Here is a 15,100-nt window from a genome sequence, read left to right on the forward strand (position 1 = left end):
CGGGTTTGTCTACCCTGACTATTGCTATCCCATTCGAAGGCAGAAGAGAAAAAACACAACCTCCGCAAAAGAAGAAGCTGCAGCTGCTCCTAGCGAGCCAGAGCCGAAAAGGAAGAAGATAAAGGTCCTTACGCATCGGCCGCGTTATATTGAACCAGCTTCGGTGCCTGAGTTTGCCGGAGAAACTCCTTCGGCCACCGAAGCTGAAAAACCAACCGAGCCAACTTTGCTGCCGGAAGTCGCAGAAACGGCCGAAGTGCCAACAAAGACAAAATTGGAGCAATCAAAGATTTTGTTATCAGAAACGAAAGAGAAGGCCGAAGCGCCATCCACAGAAAAAATGGAAGAGGTAAAGGAAGCAACTGAGGGCTCCAAAACATCAGAAGTTTTGAGTCCTGCAGCAATCATTGGGACAGCAAAAAATGAAAAAGTGCCAGCCGTAACTCCGAAAAGAAAGAGAATGGCTAATGTGCTAGATGTACTGGAAACGATCAAATCTTCAAGCACACCTCCGAAGAAGGCTGCTGTCACTCCTGAAACAACAGTTGAAACTTCTGGTTCTAAAGCTCCAGAGCAAGAGACTGAAGCTGAAGCTGGGCCCTCAGAGCCCGCAAAGATAAAACCCTTGGAAAGTGAGACAGAAAAAATAACAAAGCCAACTTTTGTTGAAGAAACCGGTGTTATTGCCCCCGAAGCATCCTCCAAAGTTCGTGATTATATTGTTCGTCATGCTTCGGGGAAAAAACTATCAGAAAAAGAAGAACAAGAGGCCCAGCACTATGCCCAAAAACTGAAATATCCAAAGGGGGCATTAATATTCACTGGCAGTGGAGAAGAAGACTTCTTGTATTGCCTCCCCGACAGCAAGGAAATTTCTGTCTGTCGGGAGATGAGCAGGAGCTTCGGATTCCCAACTTTAGAAGACGGACTTTCGGTGCTGTCAAAGAACGATCTGGCTGACAGCCTAGCTTACAATAGCTTAAAGGTGCGACAAATGAAATTCTTGTATTTTTTGTTGAGTTCAAAATTTTTCGTTTGTTTAAACCTATTGACGCAGACATATTTTTCTTTGCAGGGCCTGATACTCAGCAATGCCCTCAGGGCACAGAAAGATGCTGAGGATGAAGGATGTACTATAGCCCTGAGCAACCTTCGTTCCGAAGTAATTGAACTGAGGAACGAAGGTCTCGAAAAAGATAAAATATTATACTCATTGATAAATAAAATAAAGGAAGACGAAGCTGCTTTTAAAAGTCAAGCTGAAGCTCAGAAGCGTGAAATTGAAGACCTTCGGAAACAACTGGCCAGAGCCAAGGAAGAACGCCTACTTGAAGAAACAAAGCGCGAACTCAGCGATCAATGGGCAGATCACCTAGAAGTGACTGTTGAAGAGCTTCGTTCGTCTAAAAAGAGATGCTACAACAAATCTATAGATTGTGTTAAGAAGTTAAAGGCTAGCTTCGCCAAGGTCGGCGCATTTTCAAGTGAGGAAAACTTTTCGAGAGGCAACCCCGAAGGTGTCATTGAATGGATTGACCACGAAGCTGAAGCCTTCGAAGAAATTTTAAATAGCCGAGGAGATATATGTGCCTTCTCTGGTGCCAGAGGGATTGCCTCCATCTTAGAGAAGAAGGGCTGCGAACACGTAAAAATTTTAGCACAAACCGAAGCTACTTTGTCCTTTGAAGATGCAAGGGATCCTTCGGCCGAAGCTAGTATAATTGGTGGAAAATTTTTTACCGATATCTGGGATAATGGTGGCCGAGAAATGGCCGGAGAAATTATTCGAAGAAGTGAAAAGGGCATTCACGATGCTAGAGAAGTGGCTGAGGCTGCTGAAAAGAGCGCAGAGACCGAAGGTCAATTAGGTATTAACTAATGGTTTTTATTGCGTTGTAATCTTAGGTTTTAAGATTTGTTTGCGATTTGTGATAGCAATGTAGCCGTATCTTGCTTCAGATCCGACTAAAGCGTCTTCGGGCCCTCAGCCGAAGGGAGACGACGAAATTAAAAAGATGGCCGAAGATATTATGGACGAAGTCGTCAATCGGCTCCTGAATGAGGCTGCAGAAGTCGTTTTGAGAGAGGATTAATTATTTTTGTAAAAACTTCTGAAATGTAATATAGTGTAACATTTTGTAACCCCAAATGTAATATATCTATTTTTGTTACTCAATTCTTTACGATGCATGAAACTTTACACGTACCGTTTTTGAGTCTTTGACGAAAAAACACCTTCCCTTCTTTTCATGCTTCGTGAAGAAAATATCCAATGTTCTGATGAAAAATATCCAGGCTTCGTGAAAATATTTTCCGAAGCTACAATTCCGAAGATCAATGATGTATCTTTTTGTGACTATGATTTCTCCCTTTCAAACCGTTCTTCTGTAGATTAATAATGTATCCACCTCTTGTGCCATGTGCAAAATGATGTATGATGCTTGATGCTATGCGAGATGATGTGATGATGTTATGTTTATGTGAGATGATGTTTATTCCGAAGATACATACACATCCCTGTAATAAAACACAATCTTTTATAAGCCTCCCTTAGGAGCTTCTTCGCCTTTTACTTCAGCGGAATCAGCGTTTATTTTTCGCTGTAAGCCTCCCTTAGGAGCTTCTTCGCCTTTTACTTTCAGCGGAATTCGCGTTGACTTTTCGCGCTTCGCCTTTTACTTAGGCGGTATCAGCGTTGACTTTTCGCTGTATGCTCTGCATTCCCTTTGGAACGACTTTGGAGCAGAAAACTTACACTGCTCCCTTTGGAACGACTTTTTGTGACTTTGGCAAACTTACTCTGCGTTCGTTAGAACGACTTTTTGTTACTTCGAAGAATTTTCGATAGTTCGAAGGTCCTCTTTGTTATCATAAGCCTGTGAAGAAAATATATTTTCCTTGTAGGATTCAACGAAACTAATTACATGAAATCTAAACAATGTCCTTTATTACAGAAAATAAAACTGAATGAAAAAGATTGCTATTAAGGTAGGATATCTGTCAATAGATGTGCTTTGACTCTGGCACAGTGCTATTGACTGTACGAGCTTCGGACTGCTCTCTGAAGTCCCTCTGGTGTGGAGCATACTGGCTCCCTTCTGGTTGCTGGCCTTGCTGCAACGGAGGTGGAGGCGGAGGCTGTTGCCAAGAAGCTTGGGGCTGACTCGCCGAAGCAACAGAAACTGCAGGATGATTGCCCACATATTCTGGAATGTAGGGCGAATGATACGAAGCTATATGCATGACCTGCTTCGGCTGAGCTTGTTGTGCTGCTGCTTCAGCTATTTCCTTTTGCTTCTGAATAGTAACATGGCACATCCTCGTAGTATGGCCTTTGTTCTCACCGCAGAATAAGCAAAAGATTCTTCTCGGTTGATCGCCAAATCTTCCTCCAAAGCCCCTGGCGCCTCTGCCTCTTGGAGCTGGTGGTCGGAAGGAGCTTTGCTGTTGTCCCGAAGCCTGTGAGGAGCATTGTGGCCTTTGCTGTTGGCTTCCTCTATCATCATTTTGTGTAGAATTGTGAATTGATCTCACGTGCCTCGGGTAAAACCTCCCTCCGAAGCCCCTGGTCATTTCAGAAAACCTGAAAGCCTCCTCCCTTCTTTGGCGAAAATCATTATCGGCCCGAATATACTCGTCCATCTTCTGGAGCAGCTTCTCCAGAGTTTGGGGAGGCTTCCTGGCGAAGTACTGAGCTGACGGTCCTGGCCGAAGCTCCTTGATCATGGCCTCGATGACAATTTCATTGGGCACCGTTGGTGCCTGTGCCCTCAAACGCAAGAACCTTCGGACATACGCCTGAAGGTATTCTTCGTGATCCTGGGTGCACTGGAACAGAGCCTGGGCAGTGACTGGCTTCGTCTGAAATCCTTGAAAGCTGGTTAACAACAAATCCTTCAGCTTCTGCCATGAAGTGATCGTCCCTGGTCGAAGGGAAGAATACCAGGTTTGAGCAACACTCCTGACAGCCATAACAAAAGATTTGGCCATGACTGAAGCATTGCCGCCATACGAAGATACTGTTGCTTCGTAGCTCATCAAAAACTGCTTCGGGTCTGAGTGGCCATCAAATACGGGAAGCTGAGGCGGCTTGTAGGACGGAGGCCAAGGTGTAGCCTGCAGCTCAGCGGACAGAGGAGAAGCATCATCAAAAACAAAATTCCCATGATGGAAATTGTCATACCAGTCATCTTCGTTGGGAAAACCCTCCTGATGAAGGTCTTGGTGCTGAGGCCTTCGGTGTTGCTCATCCTGAGCAAGATGACGAACTTCTTCAGAGGCTTCGTCTATCTGCCTCTGCAGTTCAGCTAACCTGGCCATCTTTTCTTTCTTCCTCTGTACTTGCTGATGAAGCATCTCCATATCTCTGATTTCTTGATCTATCTCGTCCTCTGGTGGTGTCGGGCTGACAGCCTTCCTTTTCTGGCTTCGGGCCTCCCGCAGGGAGACTGTCTCCTGATTGTGGTCCAGTGGTTGCAGAGCTGCAGCCCCAGTCGCTGAAGCCTTCTTCGGCGCCATAACGAAGGTTTATGATCGCCGAAGATGTTCAAAAAGACTCAGAGTGGAAGTGAGTTCACCGGAGGTGGGCGCCAATGTTGGGGACTTGTTCTCAAGCGCTATGGGTTAAGAACAAGGCAACATAGAAAATGTTAATCGTTAAAGTCCTTCGTCCTCCGAAGCATTATTTCCCTTAGGATGTAATGGCTTGCGGACGAAGGTTATGAAGGACATACCTTCATACATTCATTAAATAATAGCGAGGAATGAAATATAAAGAATATTAAAGACAACATAAACAATCATATATCATTATTGGACAAGAGCAAAAAACATTGTTGAATTACAAGTGTACCTTCAATCGAAAGGAGATGACAATACAAGCATGACGCAAAAAGCGAATGCCAAGTCAGCGTGAACAGTACGGGGGTACTGTTCACCTATTTATAGGCACGGGGCACAGTCCATACAAAATTACATTCATGCCCTTTACATTTGATAATGATTCTATAGTAATCTATCGAGGTCTGAATAGCCTTTTCATCTTTAGGTCGGTTTCATTTTCTGCAACCACGCCGAAGCTTTCCTGCTGACATCTTCGGCGTTGTGTCAAGACCTTCGTATTATCCTGGTCTTCTCCTGGCGTGATAACGACTTGAGTTCGAAGGTACCTGCTCACACATTATACTTCCAGAAATACTGTTAAATCCTGTTTTTGAGGACCTTCGGATGCCGAAGGTCCCCAACAGGCCCCTATGGCAAGTAGTACTAAAAAGAACCATGCTTTTATGTACAATGATAGAAGACAGTCTCATAGGAGTTGTAATACTTTTGATTCACATGCCTATGACTCTTATGCTATGTATGCTTCCAGTTCTTCCTATATGCATGGTAGAGATATTCCTAGGAAAAATATTCATCATGTGCCTAGGAAGAATATTGTTCATGTTCCTAGAAAAGTTATGAATGGTCCCTCTACAATTTATCATGCTTTAAATACTTCCTTTGTTATTTGTAGAAAGGATAGGAATATAGTTGCTAGGAAATTAGGGGCAAAATGCAAGGGTGATAAAACTTGCATTTGGGTCCCTAAGGAAATTGTGACTAACCTTGTAGGACCCAACAAGAGTTGGGTACCTAAGACCCAAGCCTAAATTTGCCTTGCAGGTTTATGCATCCGGGGGCTCAAGCTGGATTATCGACAGCGGATGCACAAACCATATGACGGGGGAGAAGAAGATGTTCACCTCCTACGTCAAGAATAAGGATTCCCAAGATTCAATCATATTCGGTGATGGGAACCAAGGCAAGGTGAAAGGTTTAGGCAAGATTGCAATATCCAATGAGCACTCTATCTCTAATGTGTTTTTAGTTGAGTCTCTTGGATATAATTTACTATCTGTCAGTCAATTATGTAATATGGGATATAATTATCTATTTACAAATGTAGATGTGTCTGTCTTTAGAAGAAGTGATGGTTCACTAGCATTTAAGGGTGTACTAGACGACAAACTTTATTTAGTTGATTTTGCAAAAGAGGAGGCCGGTCTAGATGCATGCTTAATCGCTAAGACTAGCATGGGCTGGCTATGGCATCGCCGCTTAGCACATGTGGGGATGAAGAACCTTCACAAGCTTCTAAAGGGAGAACACGTGATAGGTTTGACTAACGTGCAATTCGAAAAAGATAGACCTTGTGCAGCTTGTCAAGCAGGTAAACAAGTGGGAGGAGCACATCACAGCAAGAATGTGATGACCACTTCAAGACCTCTGGAGCTGCTGCATATGGACCTCTTCGGACTCGTCGCCTATCTGAGCATAGGGGGAAGTAAGTATGGTCTAGTTATTGTTGATGACTTTTCCCGCTTCACTTGGGTGTTCTTTTTGCAGGATAAGTCTGAAACCCAAGGGACCCTCAAGCGCTTCCTCAGGAGAGCTCAAAATGAGTTTGAGCTCAAGGTGAAGAAGATAAGGAGCGACAACGGGTCCGAATTCAAGAATCTTCAAGTGGAGGAGTTTCTTGAGGAGGAAGGGATCAAGCACGAGTTCTCCGCTCCCTACACACCTCAGCAAAATGGTGTGGTAGAGAGGAAGAACAGGACGCTCATTGATATGGCGAGGACTATGCTTGGAGAGTTCAAGACCCCCGAGTGTTTTTGGTCGGAAGCGGTAAACACGGCTTGCCACGCAATCGACAGGGTCTATCTTCACCGCCTCCTCAAGAAGACCTCATACGAGCTGCTAACTGGTAACAAACCCAATGTATCGTACTTTCGTGTATTTGGGAGTAAATGCTACATTCTAGTGAAGAAGGGTAGGAATTCCAAATTTGCTCCCAAAGCTGTAGAAGGGTTTTTATTAGGTTATGATTCAAATACAAAGGCGTATAGGGTCTTCAACAAATCATCGGGTTTGGTTGAAGTCTCTAGCGACGTTGTATTTGATGAGACTAATGGCTCTCCAAGAGAGCAAGTTGTTGATCTTGATGATGTAGATGAAGAAGACGTTCCAACGGCCGCAATACGCACCATGACAATTGGAGATGTACGGCCTCGGGAACAATTGGAGCAAGATCAACCGTCTTCCTCAACTATGGTGCATCCCCCAACCCAAGATGACGAACAGGTACCTCAAGTGGAGGCGCATGATCAAGGGGGAGCACAAGATGTTCAAGTTGAAGAGGAGGAAGCACCTCAGGCACCTCCAACCCAAGTTCGAGCGACGATCCAAAGGGATCATCCCGTCGACCAGATATTGGGTGATATTAGCAAGGGAGTAACTACTCGTTCAAGATTAGTTAATTTTTGTGAGCATTACTCCTTTGTCTCTTCTATTGAGCCTTTCAGGGTAGAAGAGGCCTTGCTAGATCCAGACTGGGTGTTGGCCATGCAGGAGGAACTCAACAATTTCAAGAGGAATGAAGTTTGGACGCTGGTGCCTCGTCCTAAGCAAAATGTTGTGGGAACCAAGTGGGTGTTCCGCAACAAACAAGACGAGCACGAAGTGGTGACGAGGAACAAGGCTCGACTTGTGGCAAAAGGTTATGCCCAAGTCGCAGGTTTGGACTTTGAGGAGACCTTTGCTCCTGTGGCTAGGCTAGAGTCCATTCGTATTTTGCTAGCATATGCCGCTCACCATTCTTTCAGGTTGTTCCAAATGGATGTGAAGAGCGCTTTCCTCAACGGGCCAATCAAGGAGGAGGTGTACGTAGAGCAACCCCCTGGCTTCGAGGATGAACGGTACCCCGACCATGTGTGTAAGCTCTCTAAGGCGCTCTATTTGACTTAAGCAAGCCCCAAGAGCATGGTATGAATGCCTTAGAGACTTTCTAATTGCTAATGCTTTCAAGGTTGGGAAAGCCGATCCAACTCTTTTCACTAAGACTTGTGACGGTGATCTTTTTGTGTGCCAAATTTATGTCGATGACATAATATTTGGTTCAACTAATAAAAAGTCTTGTGAAGAATTTAGCAGGGTGATGACGCAAAAATTCGAGATGTCAATGATGGGCGAGTTGAACTACTTCCTTGGGTTCCAAGTGAAGCAACTCAAGGACGGCACCTTCATCTCTCAAACGAAGTACACACAAGACTTGCTGAAGCGGTTTGGGATGAAGGATGCCAAGCCCGCAAAGACTCCGATGGGGACCGACGGACACACTGATCTCAACAAAGGAGGTAAGTCCGTTGATCAAAAGGCATACCGGTCAATGATAGGGTCATTACTTTACTTATGTGCTAGTAGACCGGATATTATGCTTAGCGTATGCATGTGTGCTAGATTTCAATCCGATCCTAAGGAGTGTCACTTAGTGGCAGTGAAGCGAATCCTTAGATATTTAGTTGCTACGCCTTGCTTCGGGCTCTGGTATCCAAAGGGGTCTACCTTTGACTTGATTGGATATTCAGATTCCGACTATGCTGGATGTAAGGTCGATAGGAAGAGTACATCGAGGACGTGCCAATTCTTAGGAAGGTCCCTGGTGTCATGGAACTCTAAGAAACAAACTTCCGTTGCCCTATCCACCGCTGAGGCCGAGTATGTTGTCGCAGGACAGTGTTGCGCGCAACTACTTTGGATGAGGCAAACCCTCAGGGACTTTGGCTACAATCTGAGCAAAGTCCCACTCCTATGTGATAATGAGAGTGCTATCCGCATGGCGGAAAATCCTGTTGAGCACAACCGCACAAAGCACATAGACATCCGGCATCACTTTTTGAGAGACCACCAGCAAAAGGGAGATATCGAAGTGTTTCATGTTAGCACCGAGAACCAGCTAGCCGATATCTTTACCAAACCTCTAGATGAGAAGACCTTTTGCAGGTTGCGTAGTGAGCTAAATGTCTTAGATTCGCGGAACTTGGATTGATTTATAGTATACATGTGTTGATGTCTTTGATCATGTTCCTTATGCATTTTGTTGCTTAGTTATGGTGCTCAAGTTGTACAAACACTCCCTGGACCTCACAAGTCCGTTGCAAAGTGATGCACATATTTAGGGGGAGATGTGTTACAACTTGACCCTTTGAGACTAACCTTGTGCTTGAGTTTGATGATTAGTCTCAAAGAAGGGTTGAAAGGGAAAAGGTGGACTTGGACCATGAAAGACTTCCACTGCACTCCGATGAGAGGGTAACTTATTCCAAGTTCATCTCATGTACTCTTATTGCCTTTGCATTCTTATTGAAGATTTTGGTGAGGCAATGGGGTTCAAGGGCCAAAATTGATCCCGTTTTGGTGCTTGATGCCAAAGGGGGAGAAAATAAAGGCCAAAGCAATAAATGGATCAGCTACCACTTGAGAATTTTGAAAATAGTAGAATAGAGTTTTTGGTTTGTCAAAACTCTTTTATTGTCTCTTTTCTCAAAAGTTGGCTTCTTGTGGGGAGAAATGTTGATTATTGGTAAAAGGGGAGTTTTTGAAATCTTGAATCAATTTCTCTTGGAATGACTCTCTTTATGTCTTAACATGTGTGTTTGACTTAGAGATAGAAATTTGAGTTTGATTTGCAAAAACAAACCAAGTGGTGGCAAAGGGTGATCCGTATATGTCAAAATTGAATCAAAACAATTTGAGTTCTTATTTGAATTGGTTTTGTATTTGTCCTACTTGCTTTATATTGTGTTGGCATAAATCACCAAAAAGGGGGAGATTGAAAGGGAAATGTGCCCTTGGGCCATTTCTAAGTATTTTGGTGATTTAGTGCCCAACACAAGTGCCTAAGTGTAAAAAGGTGGACAAAGTACAAATCAAGGATAAAGGTATGTTTCTCAGACTTAGTACATTGTTTTATGGACTAATGTATTGTGTCTAAGTGCTGGAAACAGGAAAAATCCAATTGAAAATATCTTGGCTCGAGCAGACAAGACTCTACTGAGTCTGGGAGCACCGGACTGTCCGGTGGTGCACCGGACAGTGTCCGATGCGCCAGGCTGGCTCGAGCGAACTGGCCGCTCTCGGGAATTCACCGGCGACGTACGGCTATAATTCACCGGACTGTCCGGTGTGCACCGGACTGTCCGGTGAGCCAACGGTCGGCCGGGCCAACGGTCGGCAGCGCGATCTGCGCGGGACACGTGGCCGAGCCAACGGCTAGAAGGGAGCACCGGACTGTCCGGTGTGCACCGGACATGTCCGGTGCGCCAACGGCTCTCTGGCTGCCAACGGTCGGCTGCGCCAGTTAAGGAAAGAAATCGGGCACCGGACAGTGTCCGGTGTGCACCGGACTGTCCGGTGCGCCACGCGACAGAAGGCAAGAATTGCCTTCCCAGATTGCTCTCAACGGCTCCTAGCTGCCTTGGGGCTATAAAAGGGACCCCTAGGCGCATGGAGGAGAAGACCAAGCATTCCTAGAGCACTCTTGATCACTCACACTCAAATCTTGCGCACTTGTTCGACATTCTAGTGATTTGAGCTCCGTTCTAGTGTGCTAGTCTCTTGAGCTCAAGTCTGGGTCTTGTGTGTGCGTATTTGCAGTGATCTTTGTGTCTTGTGTGAGTTGCTAATCCCTCCCTTGCTCCGTGCTTCTTTGTGAACATCTTGGTAAGGGCGAGAGACTCCAAGTTGTGGAGATTCCTCGCAAACGGGATTAAGAAAAGCAAAGCAAAACACCGTGGTATTCAAGTGGGTCTTTGGACCACTTGAGAGGGGTTGATTGCAACCCTCGTCCGTTGGGACGCCACAACGTGGAGTAGGCAAGCGTTGGTCTTGGCCGAACCACGGGATAAACCACTGTGCCATCTCTGTGCTTGATATCTTTGTGGTTGTGTTTTGTTGAGACTCCTCTCTAACCACTTGGTGTTTATTGTGCTAACACTTAACCAAGTTTTGTGGCTTAAGTTTTAAGTTTTACAGGATCACCTATTCACCCCCCCCCCCCCTCTAGGTGCTCTCACGCCCTCTGTCTTCTTTGCTTGCCCGCGCGCCTCCGCGACCGCCAGTCCCGCTGGAGCGCAGTGCGCGCTGCTCTACGGACGCCGCGCGCCGTTCGCGGGAGCGCTCCTGTTTTTCAGCATTGGCGCCGTCAGCGCTGCGGTCGCGTACAGGACAGGGTGCGCCATACCCCGTCGACCACGCCTGCGCCACGCGCGGCCCCGTCGATCCTGCCTGCGCCACGCGCGGCCCCGTCGACCCCGGCTCGCTTTGCCAACCCCGCACTCGTCTACCACCGCCGTGGCCACGCCACTACCTCGACGCCCCCCGACTCGGGCCCGTCGACGAGCGCGGCCCGCTTCGCCGACCCCGCCGTCGTCTATCACCGCCGCGAGCCGGCCACACCCGCCGCTCTCGACGTTCCGGCGGTTCGCTCCGAGTCGTCCATATAACACCCGGTCGCCATCCACCGCGACCCCGGGCACGTCCACCTGATGGTGACTCGGCGCGCCGCTGGCATTCTTCGCCCCGTCGACCGGCTGATCCTGGTAGCTGCTACGTCTAGCACTCCACCCGACGCTTCCTCGGTGCCCTCCTCCGTTCGCACTACCCTCGCCGACCCACATTGGCGTCGTGCTATTGAGGAGGAGTACGCGGCCCTCTTGGCCAACCACACCTGGGACCTGGTGCCGCGTCCACCAGGCACCAACGTGGTCACCGGCAAGTGGCTATTTCGCCACAAGCTGACCTCGGACGGCTCCCTCGACCGCTACAAGGCCTGTTGGGTCCTTCGGGGCTTCACCCAGCGCCCCGGAGTGGACTACGACGAGACCTTCAGCCCCGTCGTCAAGTTTGCCACTGTTCGCGCCGTCCTCTCCCTCGCCCTCTCCCGCGACTGGGCGATCCATCAGCTCGATGTCAAGAATGCCTTCCTCCATGGCACTCTGACGGAGACTGTCTACTGCAGCCAGCCCACCGGCTTCGTCGACGCTGACCGTTTGGATCTGGTCTGTCGGCTGAATCGGTCCCTGTACGGCCTCAAGCAGGCGCCACGGGCCTAGTACAGTCGCTTCGCCTCCTATCTAGCCTCCATCGGCTTCGTCGAGGCCAAGTCGGACACGTCCATGTTCATCTACCGACGCGGCAACGACACTGTCTACCTCCTGCTCTACGTCGACGACATTGTGCTCACAACATCCACCACCGACCTTCTACACCGCACGATCGTCACCCTTCAGCGGGAGTTCGCGATGAAGGACCTAGGGCCCCTACACCACTTCCTCGGCATCACCGCCGAGTGCCGGCCTCAGGGTCTCTTCCTCCACCAGCGCCAGTATGCCATCGACATCTTGGAGCGGGCTGGCATGTCTGACTGCAAGCCCTGCTCCACGCCTGTCGACACTCAGGCGAAGCTCTCTGAGGACGACGGGCCTCCGGTCGCCGACGCGACGTCATACCGGAGCCTGACCGGCGCTCTCCAGTACCTCACCTTCTCTAGGCCCGACATCGCATACGCCGTCCAGCAGGTGTGCCTGCATATGCACACTCCGCGGGAGCCCCATCTCACTGCGCTCAAGCGGATTCTGCGCTACCTCCACGGCTCCCTCGACTACGGTCTCCTACTCCGCCCATCCCCGACGTCCGAGCTCATGGTTTACACCGACGCTGACTGGGCTGGTTGTCCCGACACGCGCCGGTCCACCTCCGGTTACACCGTGTTCCTAGGCGCCAACCTCGTCTCTTGGGCCGCCAAGCGGCAGCCCGTCGTCTCTCGCTCCAGCGCTGAGGCCGAGTACCGTGTCGTGGCCAACGGTGTGGCAGAGGCCTCCTGGCTGCGCCAGCTCCTCCACGAGCTCCACAGTCCCCTCCAGCGCGCCACCCTCGTCTACTCCGACAACGTCAGCGCGGTCTACCTCTCCACCAACCCCGTGCAGCATCAGCGCACGAAGCACGTAGAGATCGACCTGCACTTCGTCCGCGAGCGTGTCGCTGCTGGTGACGTTCGGGTTCACAGCGTCCCCACCACGTTGCAGTTCGCCGACATCTTCACCAAGGGGTTACCGTCGAGTGTATTTTTAGACTTTCGATCGAGTCAACATTTGTACAGGATAGAGTTGTGAATGCGGGGGGTGTTAGACTACCCGTCTAGGGTTTGGGGTGTTCCCCATGTAATTACCGTCTCACCCTCAATGTAATGGGCTCACATTCCAACATAACTACAATATTTCGCACATCTTGCCTTGTGTTGATACCAACAGCAAAAGTAGGGGGCTTTTTTAGGATCACTAACTGGATATGAAGAGGATATGTCTCAAACATTTTTATATCCACATCATGATAACCATGTTGTGTTCTTTTTTTGGTAATATGTAGAGATTGGTTGTACTGGACTCACTTTCTGAAGCATTTAGGAGCTGCGAGGACACGCTCTCTCCAGATTCTGATGAGTAAGCATTTACTGTCCAGTAGCATTTCTTTTCCACACAATGTTTGTTTAGGCATACATTTAAGCAATCATATGTTCTCTTATTTTGATAGTTTCATACCTGGTACCATGTTCGGTTGATTGTGTGTTTACCTTTTAACACATTCCTTGAAGTTCCGTAGGCACAAGCGTGAATGCTCCAAACAGCTGATGTGTTTTTTGTAGTAACTAGTAGGCGCCTGAAATTGCTTGTCACATGGCCCCATTTTGAATGGGATCCTGTTGACGTGATTTTCCCTTGGTTACATACATTCTGACTAATCAGCGTTTTATCACTTATAGTGATGATTACGAGGACCAAATAGCATGAGGCGTTGACAGACAGCAAAGAGGTGCTTCTGATGATCAGATAAACAGCCTGCCACTATCAGTAATCGAGGTACGAAGTCAGTCTTACTAAAGATGGACCGTGCATCCCTTTCTCGTATTAGCAGACCTATAATTTGGCTGCAATCCTTTCACTTGTCAAGGGTGAAGGTCGTTCCGATGAACCCTGCAATATATGCTTGGACTGCCCTGCTGCTGGTGATTCATTCCGGCGTTTGCCATGCATGCACAAGTTTCATAAAGAGGTACGCACCGGACATTTGAATGATTCAGAACTCTTTTTCTGTTCTAACGTTCCAGTTTAATACGTTCACTGGATCCAACTCTTCTTCTGCAGTGCATTGACAGGTGGCTCGGGATGAAGATATGGTGTCCATTTTGCAAGTCAAATGTGTTCTCCCAGTAGGCCGTGAGCATCTCTTATACTTTTTGGAGCAGCATCTAGTTGGCTGATAGGAGGCATTGTTACGGCTGCAGTGTGTACATTGCGTTCTTGACTTGTGCTCTCTTCTGCTCCCACAGAATTTTTTTGGCTGAGAGAAGGCACGGAAAACCTCATTCTGCTATTCCCATTTCTTGTATACGTGTATGTAGGCCGACATGCATACAACTACCTAACGTACGTCAGTCTTGGGCGGTGCCATGGGGGGTATGAAGCGCTGAGCTGGGATTGCACCCTGACCTTGGGTTGCCGATGCTCGCGAGATGGTCAGCAATGCTATTAGTACATTAGGTTAGAACATACGGTTGTAGATAAGGGATAAAAAGCTGCAGCACAATATATTTTTTTGAAAGGAAGCGGCAAAAGACTTGCCTCTTCAATATATTAGATGAGAAATAGATAACAGACTTCAGAAGACGGAGCAAAAGAAAAAATGAAAAGAAGAAAAACAAACACTAACTCAATCTAACATACACTGTAACTCCCAATTTGATCTTTCACCAATTGCGTAACCTGGATAGCAGATCTTTGAAGTCTCTGAAAGATTCTGTATTTCTTTCCAACCATATATTCCACCAAAAAGAGATGATGAGTCCATCGAAAATCTTCTTTGACTCCTTGCAGCAACGGTTCCTTAATCTCTTCCACCAATCATACAACGAGCCAAGGTTAGAAACGTCACTTAGGAATGACAGATTGGCCCAAGATAGGATCATGTTCCAAACCTCTACAGAAAACGGGCAGTCTTTGCCTAAATGAGGCATAGTTTCTTGTGATAAGTTGCAAAGACAACAAATTGGATTGCAAGGCCATCCCCGCTTTTGTAGGTTGTCCGCAGTCAGAATTCTGTTATGCAACATGGTCCACGCGAAAAAACGACATTTTGGCTCAATTCTCGCTTTCCAGATAGGAGAAAATTTGATTTTACAAAAATTCGTTGTGAACTGAATTTTGTATGCACTACTTGAACTATAACT

The 15,100-nt window shown here is 47.5% G+C and overlaps 1 pseudogene; it reads left to right on the plus strand.

Annotated features, from left to right (window-relative positions):
* The window catches only part of LOC103638797 (probable E3 ubiquitin-protein ligase RHG1A), a 30,082-nt pseudogene extending 15,966 nt beyond the window's left edge, over positions 1–14,116 (plus strand).
* Positions 14,117–15,100: the final 984 nt, after the last annotated feature.

Source organism: Zea mays, chromosome 9 (genome assembly GCF_902167145.1).
Source record: "Zea mays cultivar B73 chromosome 9, Zm-B73-REFERENCE-NAM-5.0, whole genome shotgun sequence".
NCBI lineage: Eukaryota > Viridiplantae > Streptophyta > Magnoliopsida > Poales > Poaceae > Zea > Zea mays.